This window comes from Doryrhamphus excisus, linkage group LG8 (genome assembly GCF_037039965.1).
Source record: "Doryrhamphus excisus strain RoL-2023G ecotype Guam linkage group LG8, RoL_Dexc_Guam_v1.1, whole genome shotgun sequence".
Lineage (NCBI taxonomy): Eukaryota > Metazoa > Chordata > Actinopteri > Syngnathiformes > Syngnathidae > Doryrhamphus > Doryrhamphus excisus.
Window position 1 is genome coordinate 20,562,793 of NC_136364.1, and position 21,466 is coordinate 20,584,258.

Here is a 21,466-nt window from a genome sequence, read left to right on the forward strand (position 1 = left end):
GAGAAAAGAGAGCTGGCGTATCCTACGGCGGCACCTCACGTACGGTGTCACGCTATTAGACTGTTTACGATAGACGTTATGACTTTTCTCCAATAGCGGAGATTTTGTGTATCTCGAATCGATGCCAGCCATTGTGCCTGCATTGGTATATCAAATTCCCTCAGCATTAAGAGTCGCCGAACACAAGGTTGACAGTCCGGGCTTTTGGCCCAACGGTCAGCGCTCTCACTACCATTCCGAATGTCCTGTTAGAACCTAGCATATTTTCACTGAGGGTTTATAGTAACGCAGGGCAATTCTAATACAATTTAGAGTTTGCACTAGATAAGAGTGAAGTGTGTTTGATGCATCCCAGATCCTCGCCCAGGATGTTACCTTCCTCTTTATCTTGATTCCGGTTTTATCTCTTGTTTTATTAACAGCACCGGCCTCCAGCATGGCACCAGGAAGTTGCAGCCTGCAGGCGTGTTTACACAAGAGCAGTGATCACACACATTGCGATAGCAAAAAAAAATGATACTCGCTTATTTTTGTTGTGTTTAAAATCAATTTGCTGCCCTCTTCTCACTTAGCGTCTGCGTTTAATCTAAGTGATCTACTCTAATCCCGCTAATCTGCATATCCATTTTCTCAGAGACCCTGTTGGGAAATGGAACATGTGCAGGCCAAACAGTCATTATTCATTTTTTAACACACGTTGACTCATTTTGGGCAGCAGCCAAGAGTGTAGATCTTTTCCAAAGGGGGTCTATCGTAATGATGATGATGAAGTACAAATATCTCCGACCATTTGCCATGTGTCTGATTACAAACTGGCAGCCCCCCCTAACATTTGTTATGTTTTCATATGTTTTACCATTTTGATTACATGCTGTCAGCTGCAGAGATGTGGAGATAGGGTGAGTGTAAGCGAATGGTGCAGATAGTGACACATGTTCTGGGTTGAGTGAAGAAGAACACATGCTGGTCTCCGAGAGAACATACAGCAGAGAAGTGTAAGATGGCAAGGCTGAAGTGGGTGAGATCCGTTAGAGGACAAGCAGAGGGGCTAACTTTGACCCTCTGATGCCTTCTAACTAACTCTCCCCCTCTTAATCTGCCCACCCTCTAAGCCCCCTCACTGTAAGTCCAACAAGCTCTATTTATAAGCTGTGGATGGATAAGGGAATCAGGTGGAAAGAGTCCCATTGGAAGTGTGAGTTGTGCTGTATGTGTTCAAGTGTGTGAATGGAAACCTATCTTTGACCAGTTCATGAGAAAAAAGTAAGATGGAATTTTTTCAGAGAAAACAGAGCGAAAAAAGTGAATTGTGTCATTTTACTATTAACACTAAAGTTACCACATGGCATTTTAATATACAAATATGTACCAATACGAGTTTAAAATGAAAACAAACATCTCTTGGGCAGCACGGCGGTCTAGTGGCGACTTAAAAGCAACTTAAAAGCCAAAAAGTAAGATGGAATTTTTCTCGAGAAAACAGAGCGAAAAAAGTGAATTGTGTCATTTTACTATAAACACTAAAGTCACCACATGGCATTTTAATATACAAATATGTACCAATACGAGTTTAAAATGAAAACAAACAACTCTTGGGTGGCACCGCGGTCTAGTGGCGACTTAAAAGCAATTTAAAAGCCAAAAATTAAGATGGAATTTTTCCTGAGAAAACAGAGCAAAAAAAGTGAATTGTGTCATTTTACTATAAACACTAAAGTCACCACATGGCATTTTAATATACAAATATGTGCCAATACGAGTTTAAAATGAAAACAAACATCTCTTGGGCGGCACGGCGGTCTAGCGGCTTAAAAGCAACTTAAAAGCCAAAAAGATGGAATTTTTCCCGAGAAAACAGAGCGAAAAAAGTGAATTGTGTCATTTTACTATAAACACTAAATTCACCACATGGTATTTTAATATACAAATATGTACCAATATGAGTTTAAAATGAAAACAAACATCTCTTGGTGGCACAGCGGTCTAGTGGTTAGCGCGCAGACCTCACAGCAAGGAGACCAGGGTTCAATTCCACCCTCCCTCTCTGTGTGGAGTTTGCATGTTCTCCCCGTGCATGGATGGGTTTTCTCCGGCATTCCAAAAACATGCTAGGTTAATTGGTGACTCCAAATTGTAGGTATGAAATGTGAGTGTGAATGGTTGTTTGTCTATATCTGCCCTGTGATTGGCAGTTCAGGGAGTTCTCTCGCCCGAAGACAGCTGGTATAGGCTCCAGCACCCCCTGGAACCCTTGTGAGGAAAAGCGGTAGAAAATGAATGAATGAACAAAAATTTTTTGGGGCGCTGCGATGACGTCAGCCTCCCTTTGGGCTCCAGGCTTCAGAAGAACTGAAAAAAATTTTGTTCATCACACTAGCATTGAGTGGATACCAACCCCAATATTGATCATATTTATATTATATATCGACCCACTACCGGGTCAATACAGCTATTTACCTACTATACGCCCATTGGAGCTGATTGGATGAAAATCGATAAAAATAGTAAAGCTGTACCGTTACACCATGTTGACATGTTATGTGTTAAAAATGAACATAAACTATGAAAAGAGACCTAAGCAGGATAACATGATAAATGAACACCATCCAATAAAATAAGCTAAATGATCACTGAAACACTTTCTGGTCCACTTTATCTTACTGTAATGTGTTGTAGTTGTTGTAGAGTAACAAGGCAACAGCAGCCAATTTGGAGGAGCAAAGCTAAGCAATCACTGGAAAACTAAGAGGCACATCCATCACAAAAGAACTGGATCCTCTTTGCGGCCCAGACACCCTCACGCTCTTCGGTTTTTCTGTCTTTATTATTATAAGCGAACAAGGAGGCCCCTCATAGTTAACATAACTTATCCAGTGTCTCATTTTGAAATAAAAAAAGACCAAAAACAAAGCAAAAAGAGCACGAAGGTCATTGTGGTTTGAAACCTTCAAAACCTCACGCCTAGCAAGGCGGCCTGGATGTGTAACCAAGGCCAGCGGGTCATGATGAAGCCTGTTCAGTCCTGGCTGTGTTTTGACACTGCAAAAACACAAATCCATCAGAAGGCCCATTTACAAAAACCATGCATTCCTGACACATTGTTCCTCTTTCAGTCATTTCTTGGCTTGGAGTTACAGAATATTTTACTGTAATGGTTGTGAAAAGGCTACAAGACCATAAACATTTTGAAAATCTTGTTTTTTTAATGGCGCGTTAAAAAAACGGTCATACTTGTGCCATACTTGTAGTTTGAGCCTTGTGTGGTAGAAAAACATTTTGGTCTCTGATGTTAATGCAACACGACAATATACGCAATGAATACTGTATGTTACATAAAAATAGAGTACAAACAAGTAGTTGGAAAATAACTAAAATCAAATTGCACTGTTCCAAAGCTTCTGAAGTAAGACCTGTACATGTGACATAGATGCAGATACAGGTCTTTATAGCAGGGTTGTGTGTACGATAAACCCATGTGACCGGGAAGCTGCCTTTGCTCGTGTTTGATTTACCATCACGTGACTAAGCAGCAACGGGCAACCAAACACCGCCCACCATTACCTGGCCGCAGTCAGGCAAGCCCAGACTCACCACAGAGAGAGCAGGAGGATGGCAGTAAGAAAGAGGAGCGTTATTTGGTTATATTATCAAATCGAAAATGAGTTGTATGATTTGTAAAAAGGCTGTAAGAAATTTTATTGTGCTAATAAAGTATTTTATATTTACTCATACTCCAAATTGTCCATAGGTATGAATATGAGTGTGAATGGTTGTTTGTCTATATGTGCCCTGTGATTGGCTGGCCACCAGTCCAGGGTGTACCCTGCCTCTTGCCCAAAGACAGCTGGGATAGGCTCCAGCACCCCCCGCGACCCTCGTGAAGAAAAAGTGGTAGAAAATTAATGAATGAACAAACATTTTTTGGGGCGCTGCAATGACGTCAGCCTCCCTTTGGGCTCCAAAAAAATTGAGTTCATCACACTAGCATTGAGTGGATACTCATAAACTCTGCCCAAATTATTTCCTGAATTGTGACTGAAAAAAATTAATTCAGATTTTGATTCAGATTCATATACATCCACTTTAATTTAAAAAAATATCGGTATCAATATTGGCGATACTGACCATGTATTTATTTGGTATCGGGTCAATACAAATAAAAACAAATAATAGTCAATACTAGCAATATCACACACCACTAAGAAGAAACTTTTCTAGAATTGGTTTCTTTATTTTATAATGTAAGATATTTGTTTACATCAACACTGTTGATGTAAAATCTGTCTGATTCTCATGAATCATTCCGTAACCCGTGTCAAATTGTCACTTAATTATTACTTATCGCTTATGTAGCACCGGTCACCCCCTGGATCCACCCATCCCCACTACATGGAAGTTGAGCAGCGCCAGCCGACGAGCTAAACCCGACAACCAGCCCGACTCTAATCCGTTTAAACGTGTTCAAGCCTTATGCTATTGCGGTCTCGTTTTGTTGGATTGTTGTTTTAATTTTAAACTGTGCCCATGATTTTTTTTTTTTTTTTACTCTGTTTGCCCGAATTGCACTAATCTCTTCCCACCTTGTAGAGACCGATCTTTTGTTTGGAATAAGTATTTTTTTTTAAAAGCTGCAAAATGGCTGACTCCATTTGGCGTGTCATTCATTCATTCATTAATTTTCTACCCCTCCTACTCCTCACGAGGGTCGTGGGGGGTGCTGGACGCCAGCCAATCACATGGCACATATAGACAAACAACCATTCACACTCACATTCATACCTATGGACAATTTGGAGTCGCCAATTAACCTAGCATGTTTTTGGAATGTGGGAGGAAACCGGAGTACCCGGAGAAAACCCACGCATGCACGGGGAGAACATGCAAACTCCACACAGAGATGGCCGAAGGTGGAATTGAACCCGGGTCTCCTAGCTGTGAGGTCTGCGCGCTAACCTCACGACCGCCGTGCAGCCCGTTTGCCGTGTTATGTATGTTTAATGCAACTTTGGGACATATTTTCCTCGTATTTGTGATCAAATTCAAAATTGCGAACTTGTATGCTTGCTTGAATTCCTCCCAAAGTCCCAGGACCCGAATGGAGAGTCATACAAAAACACATTGTGATGGTAAAAGACGTCTTTGATATGATCGTACCAAGACGTCTGTGTGATTTCCTAAAAACAGGAAAATCCCAGGTTCCTAAATGCCCGTCCCAAAAAGACTCTTTTCTCCATTCACCTCTCGTCCCGCCAGCCTCACAGTCTCCAACCTTTTCCTGCCGAGGTCGGCAGCAATGGGGGCTTTCTCTTGTTTCCTGGTGCTGGTACTGCTGGATAAACACACACGCCGCCCCTCGTATAAAGGCTCAATTCTTCTCCATCATGTTTAAATATGGATACAAAGAGAAACTTGTATGATAATTTCTGGCATATGGTGGCGGGGTGGCCAGTTGGCGGGGGAGAAGTGTGTGTATGTGTGTGTAAGGGGTTGGGGGGGCGCAGGATAGACAGACGTGCGCCTTGTTCTGATACTTGTCTAACATTTCAAGCTCTTTCTTTTTTAAAAGAACAGGCCAATTTCATCTGACGGCGTGACTGAGTGAGTGAGAATGTGAAATCTGACAAACGATTGGCTGCCTGAACTTGCATGCTGACATAATAAGCACTGGCAAGTCCCGCCGTAGCATAAAGCAACACTGTCATGGAACTTGGTGGCATGTGGAAACACACCGAGCTGCCGGGGATTAAACCAAAATACTCACTTGAAGGAGATCACGTCTCTGCAATGGTGGGCACGCAGGTCACCTTTGACTGGAAGATGGAAACAGGAAGACAGAAGCTGGCCGATGGTTCGGAACATGCCAGAGATGTCATGGATAGCCTGGATGATATTGATGGCCTACAGACATAAAGAAGATCACCTTACTGTCCGTACGAGTATAACCCCAGGGTGGCAGCCCCCGTTGGCTGCAAAGATGGTGTAGGCTTGATATGTGCTGTTATTCATTCATTCATTGGCTTGTCCTCATCAGGGTCACGGGTGAACAGTTCACCACACCATACATGCGCCGAACGTGCATGTTTTTTAGCATGGGGTAAATCCACACATGCACAAGGAGAACACATTCATTCATTCATTTTCTATACCGCTTGTCCTCATCAAGGTCATGGGTGAGCTGGAGCCCTCCCCTCCAACAGTTCACCACACCTAAGATGCGCCGAACATGCATGTTTTTTAGCATGGGGTAAAACCACACATGCACGAGGAGAAAATGTATGCATTAATTCATTCATTCATTTTATACCGCATATCCTCATCAGGGTCACGGGTGAGCTGGAGCCCTCCCCTCCAACAGTTCACCACATCTAACATGCGCCGAACGTGCATGTTTTTTAGCATGGGGTAAAACCACACATGCACAAGGAGAACATTCATTCATTCATTCATTCATTCATTCATTTTATACCGCATATCCTCATCAGGGTCATGGGTGAGCTGAAGTCCTCCCCTCCAACAGTTCAACACACCTAACATGCGCCGAACGTGCATGTTTTTTTAGCATGGGGTAAAACCACATATGCACAAGGAGAACATTCATTCATTCATTCATTCATTTTATACCGCATATCCTCATCAGGGTCATGGGTGAGCTGAAGTCCTCCCCTCCAACAGTTCACCACACCTAACATGCGCCGAACGTGCATGTTTTTTATAGCATGGGGTAAAACCACACATGCATAAAGAGAACACTCATTCATTCATTCATTTTCTATACTGCTTGTCCTCATCAGGGTCACGGGGGAGCTGGAGCCCTCCCCTCCAACAGTTCACCACACCTAACATGCGCCGAATGTGCATGTTTTTTTATAGCATGGGGTAAAACCACACATGCACAAGGAGAACACTCATTCATTCATTCATTTTCTATACCGCTTGTCCTCATCAGGGTCACGGGTGAGCTGGAGCCCTCCCCTCCAACAGTTCACCACGCCTAACATGCGCCGAACGTGCATGTTTTTTAGCATGGGGTAAAACCACACATGCACAAGGATAACATTCATTCATTCATTCATTCATTCATTTTATACCGCATATCCTCATCAGGGTCATGGGTGAGCTGAAGTCCTCCCCTCCAACAGTTCACCACACCTAACATGCGCCGAACGTGCATGTTTTTTTTAGCATGGGGTAAAACCACACATGCATAAGGAGAACACTCATTCATTCATTCATTTTCTATACCGCTTGTCCTCATCAGGGTCACAGGGGAGCTGGAGCCCTCCCCTCCAACAGTTCACCACACCTAACATGCGCCGAATGTGCATGTTTTTTTATAGCATGGGGTAAAACCACACATGCACAAGGAGAACACTCATTCATTCATTCATTTTCTATACCGCTTGTCCGCATCAGGGTCACGGGTGAGCTGGAGCCCTCCCCTCCAACAGTTCACCACGCCTAACATGCGCCGAACGTGCATGTTTTTTAGCATGGGGTAAAACCACACATGCACAAGGATAACATTCATTCATTCATTTATTCATTCATTTTATACCGCATATCCTCATCAGGGTCATGGGTGAGCTGAAGTCCTCCCCTCCAACAGTTCACCACACCTAACATGCGCCGAACGTGCATGTTTTTTATAGCATGGGGTAAAACCACACATGCACAAGGAGAACACTCATTCATTCATTCATTTTCTATACCGCTTGTCCTCATCAGGGTCACGGGTGAGCTGGAGCCCTCCCCTCCAACAGTTCACCATGCCTAACATGCGCCGAACGTGCATGTTTTTTAGCATGGGGTAAAACCACACATGCACAACATTCATTCATTAATTTTCAACCCTCACAAGGTGTTGCGGGGGTTGCTGGAGCCTACCCCAGCTGTCTTCGGGCAAGAAGCGGGGTACACCCTGGACTGGTGGCCAGCCAATCACAGGGCACATATAGACAAACAACCATTCACACTCACATTCATACCTATGGACAATTTGGAGTCGCCAATTAACCTAGCATGTTTTTGGAATGTGAGAAGAAACCAATGCAATGCAATGCAAATTTCCCCACTGAGGGACGAATAAAGGCATATCTTATCTTATCTTATCTTAATGACAGAGTTTCGAGTTGAGATTCAAACCCACAGCCTCCTTTCTTAGAGGCAGATGTGCTCACCACATGTTCCACCGTGTTGCCCCAACACAGGAACTGTCACGTGAATTCAGGGAACAGCAAGAGACGATGTGTTTATGAAGACGTTGTGAGCTGAACACGTAACGATATCAAGTATCGAGCTGAAAAGAATGAGATGTTATGTACTGTAGTTCACATGCGAGTGAGCAAACTTGACGTTGTGGGTATTGTCAAACGTTTATTCAGGAAACCGAGATGTTTTAGTCATGCTGTACCACAAACCACCGCATTAATAATACTGAACCTTCAACTGCAGTCTTTGAGATGTAGGTCTTTCTAAAACCCAGTCAAAATATTCTGTCACCAGGCAACTTCCAGTTTGTTCATAAATGTATTTATAATATTTTTCACCTTTGAAATATCTGTATTGAAAAATGAATTACAATAGATTAAATTCTGTTCCAGACGGAATGTAAGTAATTGAGATGTCCATAAAAAAAAAAAGTGGTTCTTGACACAAGGCTTGCTTTCTCCCCTTCCAACCCTCCTGCCATTGTTCCTGGTTTAAACCTTATAATGTACATATGTTGCGCATCTATTAACAGTGTCGGGCACGTTACTTTAAAAAAGAAATTAGTTATAGTTACTTTTTTACCTTTCACCTCAACGAGGTTAAAGTAGTGTCTGTACTTCTCTTTAGCAAACGCTGTATATCTGTTATCTACTTCCGGCACTTTGGTTGAGCTCTAAACACCCGCCCACCCAAGTTCTCTGATTGGCTGAAGACGCAATCTTGTCCAATCCTCATCGCTTATGTGCTCTAAACACCCGCCCACCTAAGTTTACTGATTGGCTGAAAACGCAATCTTACTAAACCTTTAGCCAATCCCTTGTCACTCTACAACACTCTCACACTGCTCTGCAGATTAGTTAAGAAGTCGGTGACATATTTTTAGGCGGCTTCAGTAACGTGCAGTAACGGGGTGTTGAAAATAGTAACGGCGTTATGCTGACAGTAAGAGTAATTAGTAAGATTACCCGTTACTGAAAAAAGTAACAGCGTTAGTAACGCCGTTTATTTAAACGCTGTTATTCCCATCACTGCGTATTAAACACATTAGAATAAAAATTGATTTAGAAAATATGCTCTACCCCTCTTAACATCAGTAAAAACACATCCATCAATTTTCATACCGTACATACAGTATGTATAAAAGTAATAATTAGAATGATTTTATAAGGTTGGCAAATTGAAAAAAAAATTATAATATTGTTTTAAACTGTCCAAAAATATTTTTAATAAATAAAATGCAATAAAATAGTAAGTAAATAAAATGACTATTATATTATATACATATATATGTATATATCATGATATATATATCATATATTATATATATATATATATATATATATATATATATGATATATATATTATTCACACCACACTCACATTCATAAAATTCATTTTATTTACTTACTATTTTATTGCATTTTATTTATTAAAAATATTTTTGGACAACTTAAAACAATATTATAATTATTTTTTCAATTTCACAACTTTATAAAATCATTCTAATGATATTGTTTTAAGCTGTCCAAAAATATTTTTAATAAATGAAATGCAATAAAATAGTAAGTAAATAAAATGAATATTATATATATGTATATATATATATATATATATATATATATATTCACACCACACTCACATTCATAATATTCATTTTATTTACTTACTATTTTATTGCATTTTATTTATTAAAAATATTTTGGGCATCTTAAAACAATATTATAATTTTTTTTCACTTTACCAACCTTATAAAATTATTCTAATTATTACTTTTATACATACTGTATGGATAGTATATATTTTTCTTTCTCTGTTTAATAAAACCTTTCCATGGCAACTAAAGTTTCTGTGTATTGTAATCTGGTTATATTATTCAGAAGGAAGGACATAAAACCTAATACATAATAGTCTGCTCCCTTTTACCTAAGGGACAGCGATGATGACTGGCAGTCCACAGCAGAAGTAATAAAGCAGCTCATTCTTGTGTCTGACAGAGCATAGACCGTACATTCATGAGGTGCCAACAGACACAGCCTGCTTCACTTTGCACTGCCCAGGACGTATAAAATGATGTTTCTTTTGTACTTTAGACATTGTAAACCCCGCTTAACTTACTTTCAAGGCCGTGGAAAAACAGCACATTATGTTTAAATCAGGCACTATATTTTCGACTTTGACTCGCTCTTGTGGGAATTCATGCACTCATACGGAAGAAGTGCACATTCCATATTTGGAATCTTTTTCGCTTGTAACAATGGACACAGAAAAAGGAACTGCTGGCAAGTTGGATTTATTCGACCACTTTGGATCACAAGTGAGCTGGAGTCTATCCCAGATTATTTTGGGCACCCTCGACATGTACAAATAACCATTCATACTCACATCCATGCTCATGGGTAATTGAACGTCTCCAGTGAATGTAACATGGAAGAGCCGAATTCCGATTTTCCTGTCAGAACCAGCGAGTTGGCCCAAAGTCTTCTGATTGGTTGATCAGAGAGAGAAGCGAGAGAGGCGGTGTACACCCTGGACTGGTGGCCACACAGACTTCTAAAATGCACTTCTGCCACCTTGTAACTGTTTTTTTCTGCTTAAAATGACACCAAATGTACTCTTTTATTGTGGAGTTGCATCATCACCTCTTTGTGCCTCTAGAGCATTAGAGTATTAATATGTCTTTGGTAGCAAATGAGTCAATATTGAAGTTTTCAACTTCTTTCTAAACTTGGGAAACCGGAGTACCCGGAGAAAACATGCAAACTCCACACAGAGATGGCCGAGGGTGGAATTGAACTCGGGTCTCCTAGCTGTGAGGCCTGCGCGCTAACCGCTCGACCGCCGTGTAGGAACATTCATTAATTTTTTTACCGCTTATCCTCACGAGGGTAGCGGGGGGTGCTGGAGCCTATCCCAGCTGTCTTGGGGCGAGAGGCGGGGTACACTCTGGACTGGTGGCCAGCCAATCACAGGGCACATATAGACAAACAACCATGCACACTCACATTCATACCTATGGACAATTTGGAGTCGCCAATTAACCTCGGAGTACCCGGAGAAAACCCACGCATGCACGAGGAGAACATGCAAACTCCGAGGGTGGAATTGAACTCGGGTCTCCTAGCTGTGAGGCCTGTGCGCTAACCACTCGACCAACGTGTAGGAACATCAGGTATAAAAACATTGTGGAAAGCCACAAAGGGGCGTTCCCTATGCTAATGAGGAAGAAATTAATGAATGAGGCCCATTGTCTCTTTTTAGCGACTTTGCATCATCACTCTTGCTTGCATGTGAAACAAATAACAACCTCACAACCTTAAAAGACAAACAGCTAAAACATGCCCAGACATGCAGTAAACACACACTATAAACATTGATCTACTTTTTCGATATAAATGTTCTTCACCGATGCAAAGATGTCCGCCTCTCGCCCTCATCATGCCTTCCAGGCACGATGAGATTAGGAACCTGTAGGGAGGTGGACGTCAGATAAATAAGAGATAAATCGCCCTTATGCCAAACCGTAGACCAGAAAACTGATGTTTGAGATAATAAAGATGTAAAACTCCGATTGCTGAGGTTTTCCGGCCCGTAAATCTGACTCCTAACAACCTTCGCAAGTACAGCAGGCATGACAGAACAACCTTGAATGAATTCAACATGTGGTCGGCACACGGGCCTCGCACTGATGTTTTTTTTAGTGCGGGCCTGCTGTGTCCACAAAAGACCTTGATCGTTTTGAAAAGCTGACATCCAAAATTGCCAATGAACACAGTTTTTTTTTTCAAAGTTACATAATCAGCATCATTTGTGACCATGTCGTAAATTTAGTTTGTTAAGAATTGACTAGTGAAATATTATATATAAAAAAAACAGGCGGCACGGCGGTCTAGTGGTTAGCATGCAGACCTCACAGCTAGGAGACCAGGGTTCAATTCCATCCTCGAACCATCTCTGTGTGGAGTTTGCATGTTTTCGGTTTCCTCCCACATTCCAAAAACATGCTAGGTTAATTGGCGACTCCAAATTGTCCATAGGTATGAATGTGAGTGTGAATGGTTGTTTGTCTATATGTGCCCTGTGATTGGCTGGCCACCAGTCCAGGGTGTACCCCGCCTCTTGCCCAAAAGACAGCTGGGATAGGCTCCAGCACCCCCGGCGACCCTCGTAGGGATAAGCAGTATAAAATGAATGAATCAATGAGTTCTCCTATTTTGTGTGGAAGCGGTAACTTTTTGGCTTCTTATTTTGTCTTTCCCCACCCTCGGCCATCTCTGTGTGGAGTTTGCATTAGCGACTCCAAATTGTCCATAGGTATGAATGTGAGTGTGAATGGTTGTTTGTCTATATGTGCCTTGTGATTGGCTGGCCACCAGTCCAGGGTGTACCCCGCCTCTCGCCCAAAAGACAGCTGGGATAGGCTCCAGCACCCCCGGCGACCCTCGTAGGGATAAGCAGTATAAAATGAATGAATCAATGAGTTCTCCTATTTTGTGTGGAAGTGGTAACTTTTTGGCTTCTTATTTTGTCTTTCCCCACCCTCGGCCATCTCTGTGTGGAGTTTGCATTAGCGACTCCAAATTGTCCATAGGTATGAATGTGAGTGTGAATGGTTGTTTGACTATATGTGCCATGTGATTGGCTGGCCACCAGTCCCTCGTGAGGAAAAAGCGGTAGAAAATGAATGAATGAATTCAAAAAAACTATAAAGAATTACATTTAATGTACTATTCCCATTACAGACAAACAACCGAGTGCATGTAAGGTGACTTTATTTAGCAGTTTGGCCTAGTTTGACGTTTACAAGCTGAACATTTAAAGTCTGTGCAGGCACACTGACTTCATGTGGACGTGAATTATGACTGAATGTCATTTTTCTGGCTTCTCTATTTACACGATTTACATTGGTGAACTTTTTTCACCCGCCATGAGAGAGAGAGAGAGAGAGAGAGAGAGACATGGCTGTGGGCCAATCAGAGGCAGGCGTGCTCCATGAATGCTGCTCACAGAGAGACCTTGTAAGTCAAAGGCTATGTCATGTTCATTCATTCATTTTCTACCGCTTTTCCTCACGAGGGTCGCGGGGGTGCTGGAGCCTATCCCAGCTGTCTTCTGGCGAGAGGCTGGTGGCCAGCCAATCACAGGGCACATATAGACAAACAACCATTCACACTCACATTCATACCTATGGATAATTTGGAGTCGCTAATTAACCTAAGGGAAAACCCACGCATGCACAGGGAGAACATGCAAACTCCACACAGAGATGGCCGAGGGTGGAATTGAACCCTTGTCTCCTAGCTGTGAGGTCTGCGCGCTAACCCCTCAACCGCCGTGCTGCCCATTTATGCAATTCAATAGACAAATATTAATCTTTATTTCATGTTATTGTTTTGTATTTTTCATCACTGAAAAAGGTCAACTTCTTCTGTTGTTGAGATGGTTTAGAAACATAAAATAATGTTACACATTTCTTATGACACCAGCCAGAAAGTTCAATTTTACACGTCCACACATAAAAATAATGAAGCCGGACTTCTTGAAAATGGTTGCAGTTTTCTCAAATCTCAGTTTTAAGGACAAAAATCTGGACCAGAGGCCAAAAGTAATAAAAAAATGTCTTATTATGCATGGCCACGGATGTAGTAATATAAAAATTTGGATGAATTCTATGATAATATAAAACATATTGTGTATTCTGGGGACAATGCTATTGAAGAATTAGGCAGATAGGACCCCTGTTGTGTCCGCATTGGAAACTTGGAGGAGTTTAATGTTCCCAGAATTCCAAAACCCAGAGTCATGCTTCATTAGCCGGAACAGGAAGACTTGGCTGATTCAGATCCTTGTATTTAGTCACTGTTAAGTCAGATGTGAGTCCACTACGATACTTTTCATTGCTGTCTTGCAGACAACTTTGTCATCACCAAAAGTGTTGTGACATCACAGGACGGTGGGATTCCAGAAGACATTTTTGTCAGCTCCAAATTTTTTGATGTTGTATACGTGCGACGGCGAAGGCGAACGCAGCTGGAAACTCCGGGAGCTGACAGGTAGCGTTTGTGCTCCAGCCGCCCTTCTCCTGTGCCAGTTCAAACCAAGTCACTGAGCTCCAGCCTCGCCAGCGCCAAAAGAAACAAGAAGGCCGTTAGAGAGGAAGAATTTCAAGCGACTAAAGCAGCCTTTCTTTATCTGATACATTTAACCTTTCATAAGTGCTTTTATAAAGTCTCTGTAATTAATAACTCCCTGTGGTCCTTGTAAGAACTCACTTGACCGACAAAATCCGGGCTGGTGGACAATAAATTACGCAAATAATTCACATATGGCAAAACATTATTATGTACACACAAGTACAAGTACAAGTACAAAAAAACGAAAATACTTCTCTGTACATGTGTAATGATGCTTACTTTTCACTCATGCTGCTGACACTGTTGACAAATGAGGTCCACAACCACAAGCTCTTGCACTCCCAAAAATCGGCTTAGTAGCCATTGTGTAATCATGCTGACAGACCATTAAATCCAATGTACACGCCCGCCCAAATACGGAGTACAACGGAGTACAATCTTTGGTAGTTTTATATGGATCCATCCCAACATTGAATAGGTTTCCTCTTGGCCCATGTTGCTTGCCGTCAGCAAGTTTGGTAAAAATAAAAATAAAAATAAAAATAAAAATAAAAATAAAAATAAAAATAAAAATAAAAATAAAAATAAAAATAAAAATAAAAATAAAAATAAAAATAAAAATAAAAATAAAAATAAAAATAAAAATAAAAATAAAAATAAAAATAAAAATAAAAATAAAAATAAAAACTATATTCGGAAAGCAGGAAGTGAACAAATGTAACAGTTACTGATTGTAAAAGGACATTCACTCACTAAAGCAATCTTCACTCGCTAAAGGTACTGCAACAAAGGGTAGTTAGGATAATTGATAATGACACTCGTACTTCGGTACGTGACAAAAAAAAATAAAAAAAAAAACAAAAAACTTAAACTATATTAGGAAAGCAGGAAGTGAACAAATGTAACAGTTACTGATTGTAAAAGTACCAGATGGAGGGGTAGGATTTAATAAGCTTTGCTTCTTCCTACTCCTATTGGACATGTGGAACTGTGAACTGATTATGGGATGCACTCAATTGTAATCTGATGCATGTTCAAATGAAATAAAACCATTAGCATTAGCATTAGCATTAGCATTAGCATTAGCATTAGCATTAGCATTAGCATTAGCATTACCATTAGCATTACCATTAGCATTACCATTAGCATTACCATTACCATTACCATTACCATTACCATCACCATTACCACGACAAAACGAAAATAAAACACCTCCACAGCGGGTTACATAAACATCAACTACTGCTACTATGTGGGTGATAAACAACAACAAAGTGTGAAACGCAACATGTAACTTAAAACTGTTATTTCCAAATGCCCGCAAGGCATGCTAGGTAGTCCGGCTGCAACATTATTAACAATGAAATATAAAACATTGGATATCAAGAGTATGTTAACTTTTCCTGACAACCTTCTCAAAATATTTTGCAAGTAAGCAAAAAGAACATGGCGACAGATGATTGAATCCGACTATTAGCGTACCAAAATAGTAGTTTTAATGTTTGGAAAGGCCCCCAGTGGGCGGGGTTAAGATGTTTGGCTGACTTGCCCACCTTTATTGTCAGTTCAGTGGCCACTTCCTTCTGACAATATCCTGTTTGAAGCCTACTGCAGTTGTGTTGTACTTTATTTTGAATAAAATGGGCGGCACGGCGGTTAGTGGTTAGCGCGCAGACCTCACAGCTAGGAGACCAGGGTTCAATTCCCACCCTCGGCCATCTCTGTGTGGAGTTTGCATGTTCTCCCCGTGCATGCGTGGGTTTTCTCCGGGTACTCCGGTTTCCTCCCACATTCCAAAAACATGCTAGGTTAATTGGTGACTCCAAATTGTCCATAGGTGTGAATGTGAATGTGAGTGTGAATGGTTGTTTGTCTATATGTGCCCTGTGATTGGCTGGCGACCAGTCGAGGGTGTACCCCACCTCTCGCCCCAAAGACAGCTGGGATAGGCTCCAGCACCCCCCGCGACCCTCGTGAGGAAAAAGCGGTAGAAAATGAATGAATGAATGCTGCTAAACTGCTTTTCATTATTCCTGATTTGATCTTCTGAAAGCATCTCCAAGACTTGCCCTCTGCACTGTGTTCCATATGAAGACAACATGACCTCCAATTCATCATGGCAAACACAACTTAAGGAGATAAGCCTGCACTGTTGAGCCCCCCCACCCCCCCCCCCCCCCCCCACCCCCCCTGTAGAACACGTGCCCAGTGCCATCACATAACATATTTACAAGGGATTATCTGGATGATCTCTGATAATGTTTTCCACACGCTGCTTCCATGACTACAAGGTCACCAGAGGGCGCAAGCGAAGGAGGGAAGCGGACAAAGTTAGGAAGCCAAATGGACACAAATAATGATAAAATACGTAAAGTAGTGAGCGTTGGGGGGTGAGGAAAGATGGGAAACAAAGAACTTATTGTCAGTGCTGACTGGCCGCTAATCGTCTTCTCTTAGGCTGCCAGAGACAACAGGTGAGAGAAGTTGGACTCCTGCAGCCTTCATGCCAAGCTTCTCGTACTGTGTGTGTGTGTGTGTGTGTGTCTGTGTGTGTGTGTGTGTGTGCAGAGGCCAGAAGACCTTTGGAGAAGCTCATGCCAACTCACACCACAAATGAGGAGGAAGGGCCGCTCCATCAAAGGGTTCTTTTCTAAGATGCCAGAATCCTGTTCCATGTGTGTGTGTGTGTGTGTGTGTGTGTGTGTGTGTAGGCATACTGTAGGTGTGTTTACACGTGTTCATTGCAGGAGATAATATCTACAGAGAATGTTCCATCTCCTCACACCAAGTTTCAGCACCGGTGCAACGATGAGTGGGTTCAAAGCAACAACAGAGGGGGGGTCACTGCCCTGAATGGGAAAAAAAAGACACACTTTGATGTTAACTAGAGTGTGTGTGCTTATTATGTGTTAACAATCTGATAAAGCATGTGACCCGCAACAGCTGTGCACAGAACTCTCACCTATTGGGGGGGGAGGGTTGTAAGAGTTCCAGCAGGAACCAAATGAAGGTGGACTCGTGCACACAACAGACCAGCAGGAAACTCAAGTCAAGTTTTTTTTCTTCAAAAAAACATATTTTGCAAAGGAATTCACATGCAACATCATAATGTCTTGTAAAATTACTTCATGACTGACATGTGGTCATCTGAGAATAAGCTTTAAATATTACAGGAATAAAGTCAGAATCCTGGGGGGGGGGGGATGACAACACTAAAGTGATTAAAAAAGTGGGAAAAAAACAAATAAATATATACAAAAATACATTAATACATTAATAAATACATTTAAAAGAAACAACAACAGCAGCGATGGGAAAAACAGCTGCAATTTCATAAGAATATGGTCATAATATTCAGAGAAAAAAGAAAAATAAATAAATTGGCAAAAAAGTGGGAAAAAATGGAAATAATGTTGAAATATTATGGGAATTAATTCATAATAATACAATTTATTTTGGAAGAAATATTTTTTAAAAATTAAAACATCACAGCAAAAATGAAAAAACATATTGACACAAAAAGACATTATACAGTACAAGTAAGAATAAGAAGAAATACAGTACATTGGATCCCTGCACAAATCTTATGAATTTGTTTTCAATAATAAATCAAATGCACTCAGTTTAACAAGCTAACAAGCTAAAACCTGAATGAAGTTTAATGAATAATGACAATAATGAGTTTCTAATAGTAACATTTCTAAAATCATAATGCATAAGGCTAAAAAAAATACCTAAAAATGTCATCGAATACTTCTCTACAAGAGAGGAGAAATATGATCTCAGGGAAGACTACGTTAAAAAGCCATAGCATTTCAGTATGTGGAATCAAACTATGGAATGGATTGAGTAAGGAAATCAAACAATGCACAACGATGAGCCAATTCAAGAAACAATACAAGCAGTTGATGTTTGCTAAATACAATTTTACATTAAAATTAAAATTAAAATTAAAATTAAAATTAAAATTAAAATTAAAATTAAAATTAAAATTAAAATTAAAATTAAAATTAAAATTAAAATTAAAATTAAAATTAAAATTAAAATTAAAATTAAAATTAAAATTAAAATTAAAATTAAAATTAAAATTAAAATTAAAATTAAAATTAAAATTATGTTAGGATGAAAATTTAAATTGAAAAAAACTAACTTAAATTATATTAGGAAAGCAGGAAGTGAACAAATGTAACAGTTACTGATTGTAAAAGTACCAGATGGAGGGGTAGGATTTAATAAGCTTTGCTTCTTCCTACTCCTTTTGGACATGTGGAACTGTGAACTGATTATGGGATGCACTCAATTGTAATCTGATGCATGTTCAAATGAAATAAAATCATTACCATTACCATTACCATTACCATTACCATTACCATTACCATTACCATTACCATTACCAGATAATGAGGTTTACGTATTTAGAAGTCAGCCCTAAAAGAAGTTTGGGATGGCTCAAAACGCTCGGTTTGAAAAGGCGTGGTAAAACCGATCTTTTGTGATGTCACAGAGGGGCAAAGTTCCTTATATGGTTCATAGTTAAGAAGCACTTTGAGTGTGTCATCATGCCCGGTGGCGGGTCGTGGGTGGGATAAATTATAAATATAAATTAATGGGTGGAATAAATTAATTCTGTGCGGGTTATTGCGTGTAGCTGCTCTATAGGGGAGCACAACTCAATACAAAGGGTCGAAAATGAGCATAATAGGTCCACTTTAAGTATGAATAGTATAGAAAAAAAAAAGCCAGATATTTTTCATTGGGGGTGGCCAACCTGAGACCCCTACTCAGATAGGGGTGGAAATAAGATGATACCTGAAATATCTACACGGCAAAAGCATGCTTGGACTTGATTTTTAGTATGAGTACAGACCATGGAAGTGGGATACTTCTGACTTTTTGGGTTTCAAACAGGAGGTGTCAGATGGGTTAACTGGCTTGTGGAGGTCAAGGTTTCGTAGCAACGTGGCTTTTTGATCTTTCCTATCTTTGTGGAGCAGAATTCTCCAAAGGTTGGTTTGTTCACCCACGAATAGGGAACCTGAGCTGGGGTTAGACCTTCTGTTACCCTTCTGTCCTCCTCCCACATCCCAGTAATGAACCCCCTTGCTCATCCAACCCCCGTGAGCATCATCGACGAAATTACTATATATAGTTGTGTTCTGCAGCTTCATCATAAAACACTAACAAAAAAAAACAGGCCATACCCGACAACTTTTATCGTCATAGACATTTTATATTTTATGGCAGAGGCAAAAAAAAAAAAGTGCTGATGTTGGCACACCAGAGTAACTGTTTGATGCCGTTTCCTCAGAGGTACTTCATCTTGTTTTGACAAACCAGCTAATTTAGGTAGTCCTAATTCAGGCTCATAGCTCTCAGCATTTCAAATCCAGCCCGGCTCAAGTTGCTGGTTCAGTAGTCCAGGTCATAACACAGAGAATGTGTTCGGGGTGGGGGGGGGGGGATACCTTAGTGTAAAAACTTTTCAGGCTTTATTTTTATCCTGCGGGACTAAATAAATAGAATAACTAAATATAAATATGGAGGACGAAAGAGCCCAGTTCTATCTTGTGACCATCATGAGGATGAGGCGTATGGGTTCCCGCATGCTGGGATGCCAGGACAAACACACACACACACACACACACACACACACACGCACAGTCCCAGATGTTTCTCAGCATGGTCTGGTGTGCCTCTGGCACCATTTGTTCAACACCAGCGTTGTTGACCTGCTTTGCCCTTCCAAAACATCACATTTTGGATCGGTTTTCTTCTTAGAAGCACAACAGCTGAATTCATGATGCATTAAAACATCTTATTTGTGCATCAACTGTACATGTACACATTTGATCCAGAGGTTATTTAGGGCAGCAGTGGGAGTTGGCACACAAAATGGTACTTTATTATGCGACATAGTTTACTACTATGATCATCTGTTGGTAGAACTATGTCAGAACTATGGTAATGGTAATGGTAATGGTAATGGTTTTATTTCATTTGAACATGCATCAGATTACAATTGAGTGCATCCCATAATCAGTTCCCAGTTCCACATGTCCAAAAGGAGTAGGAAGAAGCAAAGCTTATTAAATCCTACCCCTCCATCTGGTACTTTTACAATCAGTAACTGTTACATTTGTTCACTTCCTGCTTTCCTAATATAATTAAAGTTATTTGTTTATTTTGTTATTATTTTTAAATTTTAATTAAATTAATAATATTGATAATTAATAATTATTAATAATTATTTAATTTTAATTTTAATTTTAATTTTAATTTTAATTTTAATTTTAATTTTAATTTTAATTTTAATTTTAATTTTAATTTTAATTTTAATTTTAATTTTAATTTTAATTTTAATTTTAATTTTGTATTGGCTGACATTTTTAGCTAATTGGTTATTTTTAGCCTTATGCATTATTTTAGCTGTTTGAAGATGAACTATATCAGCAAGTTGAAGTATTTGTGATTTTAGAAATAAGGAGTTAGTATGTTCTCTGTCGGCGGCATTATGAATTATCCTTACTGACCTTTTTTTGCAGTACATTTAGCGAGTGAAGATTGCTTTTATAGTTATTAGCCCATATTTCCACACAATAAGTAAGATATGGTAGAACCAGAGAGCAATAAAGAGTGTGAAGTGATTAATATTGAAATATTTCTGGCCACCTTATGTTGTATATTTGTAATATGAGGTTTCCAGCTCTGAAATCTTGGTATGGTTTAACATGAGAATACAACATTCTAACTACATTTATAGGTCAGTAAAGTAAAAAAAAAACATGATAGGTTCCCTTTAAGTTGTTTCCTTTAAAAAAAAAACAAAAAAACCTTAAACTGTATTATGGAAAGCAGGAAGTGAACAAATGTAACAGTTACTGATTGTAAAAGTGCCAGATGGAGGGGTAGGATTTAATAAGCTTTGCTTCTGTCTACTCCTTTTGGACATGTGGAACTGTGAACTGATTATGGGATGCATTCAATTGTAATCTGATGCATGTTCAAATGAAATAAAACCATTACCATTACCATATTATCATGGATTTGTTCATTTTCTATCGCCTACACTTCTTTAATATTTTCCACATGTGCCTCTTGCAGAGCACAGTGCTATCAGTACTCCTGGA

At 40.0% G+C, this 21,466-nt stretch overlaps 1 long non-coding RNA gene across 2 annotated transcripts; it reads right to left on the minus strand.

Moving 5' to 3' along the window:
• Positions 1-252: 252 nt before the first annotated feature.
• On the minus strand, positions 253-8,847 carry LOC131134608 (uncharacterized). Of its 2 annotated transcripts, XR_013628022.1 has the most exons (4): positions 8,791-8,847; positions 5,762-5,898; positions 5,239-5,329; positions 253-457 (listed from the first exon to the last, which is right to left on the minus strand). It is a non-coding gene; the product is annotated as an uncharacterized LOC131134608 (long non-coding RNA). The 2 variants fall into 2 exon arrangements; XR_013628021.1 differs by lacking the exon at positions 253-457 and having other exon boundaries at positions 4,790-5,329.
• Positions 8,848-21,466: the final 12,619 nt, after the last annotated feature.